The sequence below is a fragment of the Scyliorhinus canicula genome, chromosome 13 (assembly GCF_902713615.1).
Source record: "Scyliorhinus canicula chromosome 13, sScyCan1.1, whole genome shotgun sequence".
Lineage (NCBI taxonomy): Eukaryota > Metazoa > Chordata > Chondrichthyes > Carcharhiniformes > Scyliorhinidae > Scyliorhinus > Scyliorhinus canicula.
In genome coordinates this window covers 39738358-39759219 of record NC_052158.1, presented here as the reverse complement: position 1 = coordinate 39759219, position 20862 = coordinate 39738358, and the positions used below count along the sequence as shown (strand labels likewise).

The following is a 20862-nucleotide window of genomic DNA, read 5'->3' as shown; positions in this document are numbered from 1 at the left end:
GCTCCTGTTAAACCGCATGATGGCTCTGGAGCTGCGGATGGACTCACTTAGGAGCATTTGCAATGCAGAGAAGGTCGTGGATAACACGTTCAGTGAGTTGGTCACACCGCAGATTAGGATTGGTGAGAGTGACCAAAAGGTAGAGAAAGAGCAGGAAGGCAGTGCAGGTGTCCCCTGCGGTCATCTCCCTCCAAAACAGGTATACAGTTTTGGATACTGTTGGGGGAGATGACTCACGAGGGGAAGGCAGTAGTAGCCAGGTTCATGGCACCGTGTCTGGCTCTGCTGCACAGAAGGGCGGGAAAAAGACTGGCAGGGCTATAGTCATAGGGGAGTAGACAGGCGTTTCTGTGGTCGAAAACGAGACTCCCGAATGGTATGTTGCCTCCCGGGTGCACAGGTCAGGGATGTCTCAGATCGGCTGCTGGAAACACTGAAGGGGGAGGGTGAACAGCCAGCTGTCGTGGTGCATATAGGCACCAACGATATAGGTAAAAAATGGGATGAAGTCTTACAATCAGAATTTAGGGAGTTAGGAGATAAGTTAAAAAGTTGGACCTCAAAGGTAGTAATCTCAGGATTGCTACCAGTGCCACGAGACAGTCAGAGTAGAAATTCAAGAATAGTCAGAATGAATACGTGGCTTGAGAGATGGCAGGAGGGAGGGGTTCAGGTTTTTGGGACATTGGAACCGGTTCTGGGGCGGTGGGACCATTACAAATCGGATGGTCTACACCTGGGCAGGACTGGAACCAATGTCCTGGGGGGTGCTTTTGCTAACACTGTTGGGGAGGTTTTAAACTAATGTGGCAGGGGGATGGGAACCAGATTAGGAAGTTATAGCTCAGTAAAGAGGCAGCAACTAAAGCCAGTAAGGTACTAGATAATAAACTCAATGTGACTAAGGGGAAGGGTAGACAGGGAAGAGATGATGAACACAAAGGGACAGGTTGTCTGAGGTGCATTTGTTTCAATGCGAGAAGTGTAGCAGGTAAGGCAGATGAACTTAGGGCTTGGATTAGTACCTGGGAATATGATGTTATTGGTATTACTGAGACTTGGTTGAGGGAAGGGCAAGACTGGCAACTACATATCCCAGGGTATAGATGCTTCAGGAGGGATAGAGAGGGAGGTAAAAGGGGTGGAGGAGTTGGATCACTGGTCAGAGATGATATCACAGCTGTGGTTAAGGATGGCACGATGGAGGATTCGAGCACTGAGGCAATATGGGTAGAGCTAAGAAATAGGAAGGGTGGTGTAACATTGTTGGGACTTTACTACAGGCCTCCCAAAAGCGAGCGTGAAGTAGAGGTGCAAATATGTAGACAGATTACAGAAAAATGTAGGAGCAATAGGGTAGCCGTGATGGGAGATTTTAACTTCCCCAACATTGAATGGGACTCATATAGTGTTGGAGGCGTAGATGGAGCAGAATGTCTAAGGAGCATCCAGGAGAGTTTTTTAGAGCAGTATGTAAACAGTCCAACTCAGGAAGGGGCCATACAGGACCTGGTATTGGGGAATGATCCCGGCCAGGTGGTTAAAGTTTCAGTCGGTGATTACTTTGGGAATAGCGATCATAATTCCATAACTTTTAGAATACTCAGGACAAAGACGAGAGTGGTCCTAAAGAAAGAGTGCTAAATTGGGGAAAGGCCATGTTTAACTAAATTGAGCACGAGCTCGCTGTGGAGGCGTGTGACACTGGAGTCACTTCCTGTTCATGCAAGTACTATACTCTGGAGTCCTGCGTTTCTGCAATCGTGGAGTCTGTCCACGAGCTCGCTGTGGAGGCGTGTGACACTGGAGTCACTTCCTGTTCATGCAAGTACTATACTCTGGAGTCCTGCGTTTCTGCAATCGTGGAGTCTGTCCACGAGCTCGCTGTGGAGGCTTGTGACACTGGAGTCACTTCTTGTTCAGGCAAGGACTGCGGTGTGGAGTCTTGCGTGTCTTCTCTCGTAGCATCGGGAACCCTTAGCGGTACATGGACCACGCTGTGTGTGGCAGCAGGCCGTTCTCTGTGGGTTTGTACTGTTCTCTGTCTCTCGGTGTCAGGCCACAGCATAATCCTGCACTCACGAGTCAGGATGTCATATATGCTGGGCTGAAGATCCTCAAATTCAAAGAACTAGTCTTCGTAGTCTTGAATGTACAACACGTCTAGTTGTGGTTTGGATTTGGTACTGGGGTAGCCACCCAAGGTGAAAGGTTTATCTGTCGTAGTCTTATAGGACATATCATCACTGTTTGTGTCAGAGCTGGCATTGGGCTCGCAATGTCCAGAGAAGAAATAAAGGTCGGTGTCATAGTATTCAAGGACTGTATCATCTCTTTGGGCGGTGCTAACTGCTTGTTTCAGGTGTCTGCGGAGGTTACTTTCAGCTACTGGTTGAATTTCAGGCATTGTGCTGTCATTCCAGGTGATAGAATCTTGTTTTACGGCTTTAAGATTTTTTTTCCAGTTTTGGGACATTTCCCCTTTAAATGGGAGTGGTCTGGGGCCTCTGACGTCATGACGCATGTGACCTGGGTCTTTGGAAGCGACTGAGCATGCTCAGATCACTGTTCCTTTACTGGGGGCCTTTTCTCCACTGCGCATGTGCAGCACCTTTACCAATATGGCTGCAATTCAAAACTGCAGAATTCTCTGCAAGCCTACCTCGTGGTGAGTTTTGCTGCTTCTTTTACTGTTTTTTTTGTATTTGCCTCGCAGAATTCTTGGAATTTTTTCAGGAATGCCTGGAAATCGCTCTTGTTTTGCCCCTTTGAGTATTTGAAGGTCTGGAAGTTTTCAGCTGCATCTGGACCCGCGATAGTGAGTAGAAGCTTTATTTTCTCTGCATCCGCCACGCCATCTAGGTCGGACGCTACCAGGTAGATCTCCAATCTCTGCCTGAACCAACGGCAATTTTCACTGAGATTCCCTTGGTACCTGAGCTGCTGTGGAATCGGAATGCCGAAAATCTTGCCTGGCTGCTGTTGCTGGTTGTCACTGCTTGCTGAGTTGTAACTATATGGATTGAAACAGTCACTCCTGTGGTACCATGTCTTGTTATGCTCTAGGTGGAGCATAAGCAGCTTCCTCGTGGTGTACTTGACAAAGGAAGGATCAGACGTGGAGATAACTTCAACACATTTATTAAACTATATACACTTCTATAACTTGGTTTCAACACTACTGTTAATCCTACTATAGCTACTCAGACTGACTAACCAGACTGCTACAATCCACGTGGTGGGAATGATATCAAATCAACCCTGTGTCTCTACTCACTGACTGTCTCTACTGGAAAGAGGCAGGTCATGTGTGTGGTGTCCTTTATATGGGTTGGTGTAATGCCCTCCTGTGGTCGTGTCACTTCTGTGTGTATCGTGAATGCATATTGGTCGTGTCCTATCTAACTGATCTATTGGTTGAGTGTGTGTGTGTGATGTCTCTGATGCTCCCTCTAGTGTCTAGCTAGTCTACATGTATTTACATTAACCCCTTGTGTATTTACAGTGATGCACATCACCACAAACTGTGCTGGGGGCCATCTGATGTTTGTCACTTTGAAAGTCACTGTTACTAATGGGGGAAGGGTCGGCATGGGAGCGGATGGAGGTGGCATCATGCAAAGGCCTGTTTGGGAGCACTGGTAACGGCGCCTCTGCCGTTCTCACCGGCCCGTTACTCCACTAGCCCGGTGGTGGTGGCGGCATTGAAGATCTGGGGGCAATGGAGGAGGTATAAGAAGGTGGGGGGTGCGTCAGTCTGGAGCACGATTTGCAATAACCACAGGTTCGCGCCGGGCAGGATAGATGGTGGGTTCCGAAGTTGGCAGAGAGCAGGAATTAGACGATTAGGAGATCTATACATAGAAGGGAGTTTTCCCAGTCTGAAGGTGCTGGAGGACAAGTTCAAGCTGCCGCCGGGGAACGCTTTCAGATATTTACAAGTCCGGGACTTTCTGAGGAAACAGGTGTTGGCTTTCCCATTGATCCCGCCACAGGGGATACAGGACGGCAGCACAGCAGCATTGTGGATAGCACAATCGCTTCACAGCTCCAGGGTCCCAGGTTCGATTCCGGTTTGGGTCCCTGTCTGTGCGGAGTCTGCACATCCTCCCTGTGTGTGCGTGGGTTTCCTCCGGGTGCTCCGGTTTTCTCCCACAGTCCAAAGATGTGCGGGTTAGGTGGATTGGCCATGCTAAATTGCCCTTGGTGTCCAAAATTGTCCTTAGTGTTGGGTGGGGTTACTGGGTTATGGGGATAGGGTGAAGGTGTTGACCTTGGGTAGGATGCTCTTTCCAAGAGCCGGTGCAATCTCGATGGGCCGAATGGCCTCCTTCTGCACTGTAAATTCTATGTAAAAGGACAGAGTAATGTCCGGTACCTGGGTGGGGGAGGGGAAAGTGTTGGATATCTATCAGGAATTGTTGGAGGCGGAGGAGACCCTGGTGGAGGAACTGAAGGGCAAGTTGGAGGAGGTGCTAGGTGGGGAGTTAGAGGCGGGTCTGTGGGCGGACGCCCTAAGCAGGGTTTATTCCTCCTCATCATGTGCTAGGCTCAGTCTAATACAGTTTAAAGTGGTACACCGGGCACACATGGCGGCGGTGAGGATGAGCAAGTTTTTCGGGGTAGAAGATAGATGTGTGAGGTGTGCGGGGAGCCCAGCAAACCATGTCCATATGTTTTGGGCATGCCCAAAGCTTGGAGGATTCTGGCAGGGGTTTGCCAAGGCAATGTCCAAGGTTCTAGGTAGACGGGTGGTGCCGAGATGCCGATCTTTGGAGTGTCAGAAGACCCGGGAGGTCAGATAGTGAAAGAGGCCGACGTTTTGGCCTTTGCTTCCCTGGTAGCCCGGAGACGGATCCTTTTAATGTGGAGGGACACGAAGCCCCCGAGTGTGGAGACTTGCGTCAGTGACATGGCTGGATTCCTCAAGCTGGAGAAAATAAAGTTTGCCTTGAGGGGGTCAATGCTGGGATTCTCCTGGAGGTGGCAGCCGTTCGTCGACTTTCTCGGGGAAATTAAAATGTCAGCAGAAGCAGCACTCTGAAGGGAGGAGGGGGGTGCGGGTAGGGGCAATATGGTTAAGGGATGTACAGAAGGGGTCGGGTGGGAAATGTCTAGTTTACCGTGTTGATGTTTATGTTATTATTGTTTTGTTTGTTATTGTTATAAAAATTCTGCAAATGCTTCAATAAAAATATTTTTTAAAAAAGAAGAAAGTCACTGTTACATTAAACCTCTTTACAGCAGGCTCATTTCAGGGAGCCTGTGGAGACCTCCGTGTGGAGACCTCCGTGTGGAGACCTCCGTGTGGAGACCTCCGTGTGGAGACCTCGGTGTGGAGACCTCGGTGTGGAGACCTCCGTGTGGAGACCTCCGTGTGGAGACCTCCGTGTGGAGACCTCCGTGTGGAGACCTCCGTGTGGAGACCTCCGTGTGGAGACCTCCGTGTGGAGACCTCCGTGTGGAGACCTCCGTGTGCAGACCTCCGTGTGCAGACCTCCGTGTGCAGACCTCCGTGTGGAGACCTCCGTGTGGAGACCTCCGTGTGGAGACCTCCGTGTGGAGACCTCCGTGTGGAGAACACAGCCTACATTATTGCATCAAGGTGTTCACAGGTGTTCCCTCACTCCGATTGCACAGACACCTATGCCTGGAAATATGTAATAAATGTAGTCTACATGCACTTCAGTAAGACTTTTGACATGATCTCAAATGGCAGACAGACCAAGAAGGTCAGAGCCCATAGGATCCATGGCAAATTGGATCCAAAATTGGCTGAGTAGCAGGAGGCAGAGGTCAAAGGTTGTTTTTATGACTGAAAGCCTGCGTCCAGTGGTGTTCGCAGCAATCGGTGCTGGGTCCCTTGCTGTTTGTAGAGGTGGAGCCAGCAGAACGGCTCCCTCTCCCCACTGTGGCGCCGTTAGACACAGTCCTCAGTCGCCACGTGAGGTCCCTGGAAACTGAAACGTGCCCCACGCCGTCGGGAGGTCGGGGCCTTCAGGTGACGTCCTGAGGCCGTCCCAACGGCATGCTGTGTACTCACCGATGATGCCGTTTTGGAGGGGGCGGAGCATCCTTAAACAGCAACGGCCCCCGATATCGGTGTCAAAACGGATTCTCCGACCAATCGGCGAATGCGATTTTGCCATCGGCAATCGGAGAATCCAGCCCTCAGTATATTCAGAGCAGGATGTCAGTGACTTGAATACTGAAGAGGGATGAACTCTTCTGTTAGCGTTTCTGGATCGGATTTACAAGAAAGATGATCTGTTGCCAGCCTACCAGGTGTGGTCAAGGCTTGATACATTTAAGTAGACAATCAGTCCATGGAAGAGTTTATTCTGGACTTTGATAGGTTGTATACGAGATTGACAAAGTTTGGCCCAGAGATCCCAGAGTCTGTACTTGCATTACAGTGACTGGATTGTCATGGATTTGACGTGTCGACAGATTTTGGGTAGTGATGTGGTTTAATTTCATGGAAAAGATTCACTCTGAGACCAAATGTTTGCTGCCTTAAAATAAATATCGGGAAATCAGTCATTAACATCTACTTTCAGATCCTTAATTGGAAAAATGAATTGGGTACTCTAAATTTATATTTAAAAAAGGGAAAAAAATCAAGTATATGAAAAGAAACAAACTTAGGGACAAAGAAAAAGGGGCCGCTCCTGATAGGGGCACTGCCGGAATGAAACAAAGATCAACGGAAACTTAAGAAGATCAAGTCAAACAGCGATTAACAGGGTCTGTGAAACACTCCAGCCCCTGCGGTGCCCACCAGGCATGGAAGGCCTGAATGCTGCCTGTGTACGCCACACACTCCATTTCCAGGGACACCCGGCCATGAATATAGCATTGGGGCAGGCACTCGGGTCGGACGACCCCCTCGGTTGACCAGCTCCTGGACTAGGAAATGGCAAGTTTTGTCTGGCCCAGGAGCAGGTTCATGAGGAGGACCTCCGCTTTCCCCAACCATCCCCACACCGGGTGCCTCCAGATTAGGAGCGTGGGGCTGAAGTGTAACAAAAGCTTCAACATAAGGTTTGTCAGAAAACTCAAGGGGGGGGGGTCCAGCCTCTAACACGCAACAAAGACATGATCCATGACTACACAAGGCCCCAGATATACGGGGCTTCTTGGGAGTCTGCGAACCGGTGCAATCAGTCGGTGGTTGTACGGCACGGCTACATGCACCAGCCTCCACTCCAGGTCCCCAAGGTTGAGGGGGAAGAGTGCTCCATAGAAGAGGTCCTGTGGGGACCTGCGCTAACAGAGGGCAACAAGCTGCCTGGTGATGGGTGAGGGAAAGGAGGTGAAGCCTGTGCAGCATCAGCCAGCAAGGAAACCCTCTGCCCAGTGAAAAAGGGCATGGAAGGCATTTCCATGAGGTGTCTCGGATTGTGGGGCACCAGCTTCCGAGGGAGGTTTCGGGGTTAGGGGCCAATGTGGAATTCTGTCCAGGCAGGGGTTCGCTCAGACAGGACACCACCACACACCTGAGGGTCCACCAAACTGCGAGTGCCATTGGGTCTGAGAACGACCATTTAGAGGTTTCGGATGGCATCGGCCACAAGCTAGACATCCACCGCCGCGCGATGTGCCAACTTGTGGTGTGTCACCCAGCACCCATTCCTCCATTACCCAGCACATCCCCTTTCCTGGCCACCCCAGCAGCCCCAGCTCACTCCTCCGTCACCCAGAACATCCCCTTTCCTGGTCACCCCAGCAGCCCCAGCTCACTCCTCCATCACCCAGCACATCCCCTTTCCTGGTCACCCCAGCAGCCCCAGCTCACTCCTCCATCACCCAGCACATCCCCTTTCCTGGTCACCCCAGCAGCCCCAGCTCACTGCTCCGTCACCCAGCACATCCCCTTTCCTGGCCACCCCAGCAGCCCCAGCTCACTCCTCCGTCACCCAGCACACCCCCTTTCCTGGTCACCCTGGCAGTGACAGCTCACTCCTCCGTCACCCAGCACATCCCCTTTCCTGGTCACCCCAGCAGCCCCAGCTCACTGCACCGTCACCCAGCACATCCCCTTTCCTGGTCACCCCAGCAGCCCAGCTCACTCCTCCGTCACCCAGCACATCCCCTTTGCTGGTCACCCCAGCAGCCCCAGCTCACTCCTCCGCCACCGAGCACATCCCCTTTCCTGGTCACACCAGCAGCCCCAGCTCACTGCACCTTCACCCAGCACATCCCCTTTCCTGGTCACCCCAGCAGCCCCAGCTCACTCCTCCGTCACCCAGCACATCCCCTTTCCTGGTCACCCCAGCAGCCACAGCTCACTCCTCCGTCACCCAGCACATCCCCTTTCCTAGTCAACCCAGCAGCCACAGCTCACTGCACCGTCACCCAGCACATCCCCTTTCCTGGTCACCCCAGCAGCCACAGCTCACTCCTCCGTCACCCAGCACATCCCCTTTTCTGGTCACACCAGCAGCCCCAGCTCACCCCTCCGTCACCCAGCACATCCCCTTTCCTGGTCACCCCAGCAGCCCCAGCTCACTCCTCCGTCACCCAGCACATCCCCTTTCCTGGTCATCCCAGCAGCCCCAGCTCACTCCTACGTCACCCAGCACAACCCCTTTCCTGCCACCCCAGCAGCCCCAGCTGACTCCTCCATCACCCAGCACATCCCCTTTCCTCATCACCCCAGCAGCCCCAGCTCACTGCACCGTCACCCAGCACATCCCCTTTCCTGGTCTACCAGCAGCCACAGCTCACTCCTCCATCACCCAGCACATCCCCTTTCCTGGTCACCCCAGCAGCCCCAGCTCACCCCTCCGTCACCCAGCACATCCTCTTTCCTGGTCACCCCAGCAGCCCCAGCTCACTCCTCCGTCACCCAGCACATCCCCTTTCCTGGTCACCCCAGCAGCCACAGCTCACTCCTCCGTCACCCAGCACATCCCCTTTCCTGGTCACCCCAGCAGCCACAGCTCACTCCTCCATCACCCAGCACATCCCCTTTCCTGGTCTACCAGCAGCCACAGCTCACTCGTCCGTCTCCCAGCACATCCCCTTTCCTGGTCACCCCAGCAGTCCCAGCTCACTCCTCCGTCACCCAGCACATCCCCTTTCCTGGTCACCCCAGCAGCCCCAGCTCACTCCTCCGTCACCCAGGACATCCCCTTTCCTTGTCACCCCAGCAGCCCCAGCTCACTGCACCGTCACCCAGCACATCCCCTTTCCTTGTCACCCCAGCAGCCCCAGCTCACTGCACCATCACCCAGCACATCCCCTTTCCTGGTCACCCCAGCAGCCCCAGCTCACTCCTCCGTCACCCAGTACATCCCCTTTCTTGGTCACCCCAGCAGCCCCAGGTCACTCCTCCGTCACCCAGAATATCCCCTTTCCTGGTCACCCCAGCAGCCCCAGCTCACTCCTCCGTCACCCAGCACATCCCCTTTCCTGGTCACCCCAGCAGCCCCAGCTCACTCCTCCGTCACCCAGCACATCCCCTTTCCTGCTCACCCCAGCAGCCCCAGCTCACTCCTCCGTCACCCAGCACATCCCCTTTCCTAGTCAACCCAGCAGCCACAGCTCACTGCACCGTCACCCAGCACATCCCCTTTCCTGGTCACCCCAGCAGCCACAGCTCACTCCTCCGTCACCCAGCACATCCCCTTTTCTGGTCACACCAGCAGCCCCAGCTCACCCCTCCGTCACCCAGCACATCCCCTTTCCTGGTCACCCCAGCAGCCCCAGCTCACTCCTCCGTCACCCAGCACATCCCCTTTCCTGGTCACCCCAGCAGCCCCAGCTCACTCCTACGTCACCCAGCACAACCCCTTTCCTGCCACCCCAGCAGCCCCAGCTGACTCCTCCATCACCCAGCACATCCCCTTTCCTCATCACCCCAGCAGCCCCAGCTCACTGCACCGTCACCCAGCACATCCCCTTTCCTGGTCTACCAGCAGCCACAGCTCACTCCTCCATCACCCAGCACATCCCCTTTCCTGGTCACCCCAGCAGCCCCAGCTCACCCCTCCGTCACCCAGCACATCCCCTTTCCTGGTCACCCCAGCAGCCCCAGCTCACTCCTCCGTCACCCAGCACATCCCCTTTCCTGGTCACCCCAGCAGCCACAGCTCACTCCTCCGTCACCCAGCACATCCCCTTTCCTGGTCACCCCAGCAGCCACAGCTCACTCCTCCATCACCCAGCACATCCCCTTTCCTGGTCTACCAGCAGCCACAGCTCACTCCTCCGTCTCTCAGCACATCCCCTTTCCTGGTCACCCCAGCAGTCCCAGCTCACTCCTCCGTCACCCAGCACATCCCCTTTCCTGGTCACCCCAGCAGCCCCAGCTCACTCCTCCGTCACCCAGGACATCCCCTTTCCTTGTCACCCCAGCAGCCCCAGCTCACTGCACCATCACCCAGCACATCCCCTTTCCTGGTCACCCCAGCAGCCCCAGCTCACTCCTCCGTCACCCAGTACATCCCCTTTCTTGGTCACCCCAGCAGCCCCAGGTCACTCCTCCGTCACCCAGAATATCCCCTTTCCTGGTCACCCCAGCAGCCCCAGCTCACTCCTCCGTCACCCAGCACATCCCCTTTCCTGGTCACCCCAGCAGCCCCAGCTCACTCCTCCGTCACCCAGCACATCCCCTTTCCTGCTCACCCCAGCAGCCCCAGCTCACTCCTCCGTCACCCAGCACATCCCCTTTCCTGGTCACCCCAGCAGCCCCAGCTCACTCCTCCGTCACCCAGCACATCCCCTTTCCTGGTCACCCCAGCAGCCCCAGCTCACTCCTCCGTCACCCAGCACATCCCCTTTCCTGCTCACCCCAGCAGCCCCAGCTCACTCCCCCGTCACCCAGCACATCCCCTTTCCTGGTCACCCCAGCAGCCACAGCTCACTGCACCGTCACCCAGCACATCCCCTTTCCTGGTCACCCCAGCAGCCCCAGCTCACTGCACCGTCACCCAGCACATCCCCTTTCCTGGTCACCCCAGCAGCCCCAGCTCACTCCTCCGCCAGCGTAATGAGCTGTTGACTGACCTCGTGAATTGCGCCGCGCCAGTCGGGAGCCATTGGCAGCAGCCCCCCCGCCCCCCCCACCGGCGATTCTCCGCTCCGCGATGGGCCGAGCGGGTGGCCTGCAGATTCCTCGGAGGACGCGGGGGGATCTGGCCCCGGGGAGGGCCAACGGTGGCCCGGCCCGCGATCGGGGCCCGCCGATCTGCGGGCAGGCCGATGCCGTGGGGGCACTCTTTCCCTCTGCGCAGGCCGCTGTAAAGCTCCACCATGGCCGGCGCGGAGAAGAAACCCCCTTTGCATGCGCAGGAATCATGCCAGCGGTTCTGGGAACACGCTGGCACTACTGCACATGCGCCAATTTGTGCCGTCCGGCGGAAGCCCTTTGGCGGCCTTTGGTGCGGCGCCAATCACTCCAGCGCCGGCCTAGACCCCGAAGGTACGGAGGATTCCGCACGTTCCGGGCGGCCCGACCCTGGAGTGGTTCACGCCACTCTTTGGCACCGGTATGGCCCGCCAGCCAGATACCGGAGAATCCCGGCCACTGTCTTGCTGAGGGGATATCTCCACAACGGATGGCCCAAAGGTTCCTGCTCACGTTTTTACAATGTACAAGTAGAGTTAAGTGATGCGAATTGATTTTTGCTGCGGAAACAACGAATAGTGATCCCACAGTCATTAATTCCCGTACCAGCCTCCCCGGACACGCCCCAGAATGTGGCGACTAGGGGCTTTTCACAGTAACTTCATTGAAGCCTACTCGTCACAATAAGCGATTTTCATTTCATTTCATAATGTCGATGACCCTAATGAAACTCCATGGAGGGCACTTGGGGATGGAAAAGTGCAAGCGCAGAGCCAGGGATGCAGTTTATTGGCCAGGGGTAAACCACAATATTGAAGTGAGGGTGGATTCAGTCAAAAGTTTCACCGTAAACAAAGCAAAAAGCCGATGCAGATGGGTGAGATCGTCACAACTCCATGGCAGACATTTGTCGTGGATCTCTTTCACTTGAATTGAAAGGAAAACGTTCTGGTAGTCGGCTACTTTTCTAACCATCACGGATAGCACAGCTTTCGAATTCCACGGCCAGATGTATCATTAAGAATATTGAAGAGAGTTTTACGCACCACAGGATACCGAATATAGTCATGAGTGTCAATGGTCCTTGTTTCGAGCGTTATGATTGGACAGAATTTGCACGGCAGTATGATTTCGGACAGATCACCTCGAGTCCTCTGTGCCCTCAGTTGAACGGTAAGGCTGAAAAGAGTGTTGATATCGTGAAACAGCTCCTGAAAATAGCATTAGACAGCCGAGATGACACCTATCTCAGGCTCCTAAGCTATCGTTCTGCACCACTAATCAATGGGCTTTTGACAGCTTGGTTGCTGGTGAAGAGGCAGCTGAGAGCGACCTTGCCCTAGATTCGGAAAGAGCCAATTGACCACACATTAGAGAGGCAACTGATCTCTCAAAAAAGGAGGCAAAGGGATTTTACGATAAATCTGCGAGAAGACTCCAACCTTTGCAGCCAAATGGCACGGTCAGACTGGAAGATTCCAAAGGGAATGGATGGTCTGGGTATGGGAAGGTACTGGGACAGGCAGGTCCAAACTCCTATCCCATCATCACTGTGTTGACTTAAGAAGGAGCAGCAGAGCTCTGCTGAAAGTTCGACAACCTTTTGTAATGTAACCACCAGAAGAAATAGGTAGCAGTCCTAAGACAGCTGAAGAAGCTGCAGTGCAGCACACAGAGCAACGACAAGATAATAATAATAATCTTTATTATTGTCACAAGTAGGCTTACATTAAGTTACTGTGAAAAGCCCCGTGTCTCCACACTCCGGTGCCTGTTCGGGTACACAGAGGGAGAATTCACAATGTCCAATTCACCAAACACCAATGGGGCTGGATCCTCCGGTCACCGACACCGAAATCGCGTTCGGCGAGTGGCCGGAGAATCCACTGGCAGGGGGAACATTACTCGGGGCAGGAGGCACTGTGGGGCGTGGCCCAGGGCTCACGGGCTGGCCGAAGGGAGGGACTATTTCGCGGGCCGTGTCCACGAGCGGCCTCCGCCATGAACCATGCCGCGCCGCTGCAGGCTGCCGCCGTGTGCATGAGCAGCCACGGACATGGCAGTTCTCCAGGGAATATTGGCAGCTAGGTCCGGGTGCTCTACGCTGCCGTCCTGCTAACCCCCAGGAAAATGCCACCATTCCCACGCCGGCATGGGGACATAGCCCCAGAATCGGAGAATCCAGCCTCATGTCTTTCGGGACTTGTGGGAGCAAATCAGAGCACTCAGAGGAAACCCACGCAGACACAGGGAGAACGTGCAGACTCCGCACGACAGCGACCCGAGCTGGGAATCGAACCTGGGACCCTGGTGCTGTGAAGCAATAGTGCTAACCACTGTGATACCGTGCCACCCGACACAATGATACAACAAGCAGCATCCACAACTACAAAGGAAGATGAAGTAATGTCACAAGTTCAGCAGCCACTCACAAGATCAACAAGGCTACGACGTAAACTTGAGAGAATTATTTAAATTTATTATGCATATCAAGTTGAATTGTAAAAATGATCTAATCAGTGTAGATAATTACATTTCCAGAGGAAAGGGGATGTGACGCCATGCATAAAGAAATTCTGTATATAATGTTATCCATGACTCCGACCAGCAGGTGGCAGTGTGGGGGTGTAAGTCCACCATGCGGCTCTGTGCCTTGAGGCAGTTGAGAGTAAGTTGTGCTAGCGGATAGATGTATTTTGCAGTAGCTCTATAATAGTTAGTTAGAATTAGTAGTTTATTTATTTATTCCAGTTATCTTTACCACACAGTTGTTTCATAATAAATGATTTAAGCTAGATGTTCTGTAGTGCATCATTCATATTGGCCAGTCTCCAGAACATGACACTGGGCTTTGTACATGACCCACTCCATGAACCCACCCACTGGATTCTGTACACGACCCACTCCATGAACATTCTCACTGGACTCTCTGCACACGACCCACTCCATGAGCTCTCACACTCTACTTTGTACATGACCCACTCAATGAACCCTCACATTGGACGTTTCTGTCTTTGTTGTTGTCGCTATCTTTGTTATGCTTCTTATTGGTTTTGTTGTTCTTCTTGTAGTTTTTGTCTTTGTGCTTGTAGTTTTTGTTGGTGCTGTTGTTCTTGTTTCTGCAGTGCTTCTTGCGATTTTTGTTGTTCTTGTCGCGCTTCATGTTGCTTTTGTTCTTGCTGTTGTTGTTCTCGTTTCTGCTGTGCTTCTTTTGGCTTTTGTTTTTCTTGTTATGCTCAATGAGTGTCCCGTGTGGATAATTTGAGTAATTGTCACAGTTATTGGTGCGAGTGTTCTTTGTGGAATCTGTTGCTTTGAACGTTTCATCTCGAGAATGGTGAGACTGATCTGATGTTGCATTGATGCTGGTGACATCAGTCATTTGTGGTGGATTTGATTTGTCGTCTTTGCTTTCTTGGTGTTCCTCTTCTGGAGTCAAATTCTTCACGATTTCATTTGACGCGGTCTCTGTGGACTCTTGGTGCTCCTCTTCCGGAGTCAAAATCTTCATGATTACAATTACAATTGATGTGGTCTCACTGGACTCTTGGTGCTCCTCTTCTGGAGTCAAAATCTGTATGGTCTCTATTGGTGTGGTCTCTCTGGTCTCTTGGGTGGCCCTACTCTGTGCTCCTGCACAGACAAGCTGAGAACTGTCAGTCTCGCTGTGATCCTGTACCTCCTGTATGTAGAGGACCTTGTCACTGTTTTTGCACGCAGTGGGTAGATGTACATTGTCTTCTTCTTGTTTATGTGAGCTTGGTAGACTTTCATAGTCTGCTTGCGGTTGCTCAGATATGGCGGGTTGACCTTCATGGTCTTGTTCATGCATGGTGTTCGCCAGGGAGTGTTTGCTTGCTTCCCTTTTGGAGTCTTTCATCACTCTGACTGTGGAGCCTGTCATCGCTCTCTCTGTGGAGACTTTCTGTGCTCTCTGTGTGGCGTCGTCTTCGTCTTGGGTATTGCCGTCAACCAATGTATCGACGATCTGCCATGGCATCATGGTGTTGGATTCATCTACCACGAGTAGATTCGTGTTGAGCTTTGCGACCGTGTCGCTGATGCTGTGATCAGCATATCCGAATAACTCAGCCATGTCTGAGTAGTATTCTCCGAAAAACAAATCATCTTTTTTTGTTTCGGAATTCTTTTTGTTCTCTTCACTTTGGGTGGTGCAGACTGCTTTTTCCAGGGTGTTGTGAGAGTTATTTCCAACTGCTGGTTGAAGTTCAGGCGTTTTTTTGTCTTCTGAGGCAAGAAAGTTTGGTTTTACCGCTTTAAGTATCTTGTTTTCAATTATCGGGCATTTCCTTTTTAAGTAGGCATGGTCGGGATGCTCAGACGTCATGACGCTCGTGACGTGATGCGTAGGAATCAATTGCGCATGCGCAAATTGGCCTTCCTTCACTGTGCAGTTTTGTGTCCACTGCGCATGTGCAGCTTGCGCATGCGCATAACGATCCGCGACCAAAACGTTTTGAGACTGTGCATGCGTGGCTTGCGCATGCACATAACGATCAGCAACCGGAACTTTTTAAAACTGCGCATACGCGGCTTGCGCATGCGCAGAACGCAAAACTGGTGATTGTAACTGCGCATGCGCGGCTTCTGTTTCCTGCGCATGCGCAGACGCAGTTTTTTGTTCTTTGTATCCCCGAGACTGTAAAATGTGGTCCGACGCATTTTATCGCGGATTTCAGCGTTTTTTCTTTCTGAAAGTTGTAAGTTACCTTTTCCTTTCGATCTGGACTGGATTTCAGCATTTTGGCTTTGTGAAAAATTCAAGTTTTTTCTTCATTTTGATCTGTACTTTTCACTCGCGATTTCTTGTTTTGATAGTGATTGTCTGAGTTTTGCATCACTCAGTCTCTGTGCAGTTTGGCCTCTGAGCATACTGTGCTGTTCAAATTCCTTACAGTACTCTTCAAATTTTTTTAGTATTATTTGTAAACTGTTGCTGTCTTCATTTTTTGAGTATTTAAATCCATTATATACTTTCCTAGCTTCATGTCCTGCGATGAGCATTGCTATTTTAATTTCGTCTGAGGCTGCTGCTATATCATTAGCTATGATATAAAAATCGAACATTTGTTTAAACATTTTCCAGACATTTCTTACTTTGCCGGTCATGTCCAGCTGAGGTGGGGTTCCAAGCCACATCCTTGAATAAGCGATGTCTTCCCAAGTCCAATGCCCAGTAGGAGATTTCCATGCCATTTTGTTCTTTCTGTGTCTGCAGCTGAGTTGTCCTGTAGTAAGCGTCTGAAGCCACTCTTGGTACCATGTGTTGTTCCTCATGTCTTAATAAAGCTCGTAGTCTCAAAGGTGGAGAAGATGCTTTATTGTGAATTTGTTCTCTCTTCAGAGCTTAACTTACGGCTACCTCAAATATTGCCTGCCTGTGTGTCTGTGTCCTGCTACCGGTTCTGCCTTCCGTGAAGTGTGTCGTCACTTCCTGTCCCTGTGTATATATAGCTCTCCCGTGCTCCCTCTAGTGCTTGCTCAGTTGTATTGCATCTACTCAGATCTACAATCACCACATCCTCCAGCCCCACTAACTCTGTGTGATCCCTGCGATCCTCTAAGACTGACACCTCGGGGATCTGGGATTATAATCGGCCCACACTGGGGGCTGTGTCTTCAGCAGCCTCGGTCCTTCACTCTACAATCCCCTCCCTCCACCTCACTGCAGCCTCTCTGTAAGACACTCCTGAAAATCTACCACTGTGAGATATTAGCCATTGGCCTGTGTGTGTCTCTCAGGATCAATCTTTGTTTTATAAATACTGCCCTTGGGGAGGTTTCAGTTTGTGGAAGGTGCTGTACGGAGATTAGTTGTTTTTCTTTTCTCACAGAATGAGTCAACTCCAGTTCTTCCTGGTGTCATGTGACAGTTTAACACTTGAACTCATTGTTTTTCTGAGACTCACCGATCAATCATCCTCTGGTTCAGCAATAAGGAAATGATCAAAGTTCGAGTCAGACAGTAAAATGGCGTCTGGATTAACGTTTGTTTTTTTTCGTGTTTTTTTACCCAGTCTGTAAACAGGATTAGTTTCCACCTCAGAGAGTTTGATTCCCGGTCACTGATTGGAACAGGAACAGTGGATTCCCAGAATGTTCCTGATCCTTTTCTCCATCTCCCTGTGTTTTTTCCTGGGTCTCTGCCGGTAAGTACAGAATTCACTCTTCCATTCTCACTCTCACACTCTCTCTCTCTCTCTCTCTCTGGGGTTAATGTGAATCTTTTGGAGAGAGTTATGCAGCTGTTAGAATTACCGGTTAGATATAACTGTGAGAAAGCTTCCTGACTGACTAGAGAGTCAAAGTGAACAGGGTGTAGTCAGGAAGGTAGGGTTGTGACACAATCAGTATTATCAGCTCTTGGAAGGAGTCCGCACCGAGCCAACAGGCTGAGTCAAAGGAAAAAGGTTTAATGTAACAGAACAAGAGGACAGAGCAGTTTCTCTACTACAGGAGCCAGCTCACAGTTCATGGCCTGTGGTTTTATACAGGATGTAGAAGGGGTCTCCCTGCCCCTCAGTGAGGGAGTGTGTATTCCCCATAGTCCTTTGGGAATATCAATCCCCGAGGCTCATCAGTGTCCTATCACCTGCTTAACCCCAGGTTATGACATTCCACCCCCTCCCCCCAAGTCGGTGGCGGCGCTGTCACACACGCGACCGGGCCGAGGCGGAGAGATCGGAGGCGAGGGCAGATACCAGCCTCTTAAGACATGTTTGGTCCTCAATGGCAACAGACATAGAAGGGTCCAGCAACGAGAAGCGGAGCGGGATGAGCCTCTTCCGTCCACACCGGCGGGCAATTTTGGCTTCATGTGGCGTTGGTAGGGGCGGCACGACAGCCCCGGGTACCGAGGGAGTCGAGTCCACCTCCGAATCTGAAGAGTCCGACGGCGAGTCGGGCAGAATGGCATGGCCGCCATGTGGCAGAGTGGGGACGGAGACATCGTAGTGGTCCGACAATGCCCGTGGGGCTTTTGGAAGTGTTGCCCATGGGCGCGTCGCCGGGTGTCTGGCTCTAAGGTGGTCCATGTGGGCTTTATATGTTGCCGTCAATCTTGCAGACGAAACGAGTCCAGCCCGGTCTGCCAGAACAGCAGTCACCCTGAGCACAGGTACGGACGTAAATCTCGTCCCCGGGACAAAACACAAACCGAAAGCTTGGAATGCAGAATTGCAGCAAAGGATCGTGCACCTTTCGCACTTTCGCCCCAATCTGGTCCGTGGACGCTGACCCATCAGAAGCTGCACAGGGGCAATCCCTATAACTGCATGGGGAGTAGTCCAGTAAGAAAACAGAAACCAGGCTAACCCGGTATCCAACAAACTGATGCCCTGTTTCCACAAACCCTGCTTCAGGGTCTGTATGGTCCACTCGGCCATGCCGGATGGTAGAGAGGCCGTCCTGACATGGCGGACCCCGTTAAACGCAAGAAGGCCGAGAAACTTGGCTCGTCAATGAGGGCCCATGATCGGACACAAGGACCTCTGGAATGCTATGGGTGGAAAAGGAGTTTCACGATCGTCATTCCCATGGTGATCGGCAGCATTTGGTGGTCCTCCATCCACTTGGAGTGCACGTCGATTAACAGAAGAAACATTGAGCCCAGAAAGGGACTGGCAAAATCATCATGAACGCGGGCCCAAGGACGGCCAAGCCATTCCCACGGGAGCAGGGGCACAGCGGCGGGGAGCAACTGGTGATGTCACACTGGCAGGCCACCGTCTCGATGTTTCCATCCATTCGAAGCCACCAGATGTAGCTCCAAGCTATAATCTTTATCCATGAGGCCCCGTGTGGCCACTATGGAGGTCACTTAAAACTAAGGTCCAACCCATCACCCGGGCCCATCAGAGTAAGTCCCCATCTTCAATAATTAACTCGGCTGACTTGGTGGTGAAGGCCTTCAGCTCCCGACATAACATGAGTGACATGGTAGCACAGTGGTTAGCACTGTTGCTTCACAGCTTCAGGGTCCCAGGTTCGATTCCCGGCTTGGGTCACTGTGCTGAGTCTGCACGTTCTCCCCGTGTCTGCGTGGGTTTCCTCCGGATTCTCCGGTTTCCTCCCACAAGTCCCGAAAGATGTGCTGTTAGGTAATTTGGACATTCTGAATTCTCCACCTGTGTACCCGAACAGGCGCTGGAGTGGAAAAGGAGCTCTTCCTCCTCCTCCGGATCTCCTAAATGGTTGGCCCAAGCCCCGGCCCTGGGTAAATACCGGCCATGGCATGATCGTTGGGGACAATCTGCCCCGGTCTGTCAGCAGCCCCTGGGCAGGAGCGACCACAAGTAGGGCACTGAGAGCCAACGCTCATGACGAGGGTAGGCAGTGGCCTGGGAGACGGGGGGGGGGGGGGGGGGGGGGGCGTACGCAGCTGCATTTCAGGGGCCTGGCACTGATCTGATGAAAACAAGGAGTCCACACATGCGGTCCACGCCCTAAGGCATTCACCTCGATAGCTTGTAGTTCCTGGACTCCCCAGTCTGCACCTTCCTTCGACTGGGCTATTTGGACAGCCTGTCTCTGTGTAGCTGATAGCCCAGACCAACCGGTCCCTCAGGGCCTCCTATGAGGACGCTCTAAACAAACTGAATTCAGCCATTGGGTGCAAACACGCAGCGAACACGGTACCGACTCCCCTGGATTCTGGACGCTGTTATTAAGTCTATAACGCGACATTATTACTGAAGGCGGCGGCTAAAATGACCGCTGACCAACTCAATCGGCTGTTTAAAAGTGCGGGAGTCAGGGGCATCTGGAAAAACCAAGTCGCGGATCACCCCGTAAGTCTCTGCCCCACTGCGGTGAGGAACACCACCACATGCCGTACATTCTCAGCAATGGCATTGGCCCGAAAGAAGAAACGAACACGCTCAGCATAGTGAACCCAACTCTCCCAAGGCGCATCAAATGGATCCAACCAACCAAACAACAGCATTCCGGATGCTGGGGAGGGAGCCCAACCAGAACTTGGGGTTTCAGAGGTGGCGGGGGCCGAAGGTTGCAGCACCGTCTGGAGACCAGAGTTCACTCCTCGTCGCCAGTATTATAAGGTCTGGCAAGGAGTCCACACCATTTAGCCATTTTAGCCGCCGCCTTCATTAATAATGTTGCGTTATAAACTTAATGACGCCGTCCAGAATACAGGGGAGTCTGTGGCCGTGTTCGTGGCACATTTGCAACCAATGGCCAAATTCAGTTTGTTTAGAGCGTCCTCATCGGAGGCCCTGAGGGACCGGTTGGTCTGGGCTATCAGCGACACGCAGATAGGTTGAGTAAAAGGAAAAAGATTTAATGCAATGGAACAAGAGTACAGAGCAGTTACTCCACTCCAGCTCACAGTTCTTGGCCCTCTGGTTTTATACAGGATATAGAAGGGGACGCCCCGCCCCACAGTGGGGGAGTGTGAATTCCCCATTGTAAGTATCCCAAAACCAGTTTACAATTGTGACAATCTGGAAGGTGGCACTGTTTGTGTACGCCATGTTGGCTGGGATTTGTGCCCGGGGGGTGGGGGGGGCTTGCTGGCTATATTATTGTGGTTTTGGTTTTGTTGAAATTTGATGTTTAAAATTGTTAAAATTATAAATGCCTCAATAACATATTTTCTTAAAAAAAAAATGATTGTGACAATCTGATCAGCCATGATCTTATCAAATGGTGGAGCAGGCTGAGGGAGTGGATGGCCTACTCCTGTCCCACTTTGTATGTTCACAACACCTGGAGCAGACAAACTGGGAACAAATGGAAAATAGTTCAAA

The 20862-nt window shown here is 52.2% G+C and overlaps 2 protein-coding genes across 3 annotated transcripts in view; both read left to right on the top strand.

Moving 5' to 3' along the window:
- The window catches only part of LOC119976111 (stonustoxin subunit alpha-like), a 784268-nt gene that overhangs the window by 619575 nt on the left and 143831 nt on the right, over positions 1-20862 (top strand). The window lies entirely within an intron of this gene.
- Positions 2637-20862, top strand: part of LOC119976116 (class I histocompatibility antigen, F10 alpha chain-like) — a 61123-nt gene continuing 42897 nt past the window's right edge. Inside the window, exons 1-2 of one of the 2 annotated variants that reach the window (XM_038816294.1) lie at positions 2640-2668; positions 17113-17244. The gene's annotated coding sequence lies outside the window, so the exon portion shown is untranslated. Of the gene's footprint in view, positions 2669-17112; positions 17245-20862 lie in introns of both variants that reach the window. The other variant, XM_038816295.1, reaches the window with a different exon arrangement.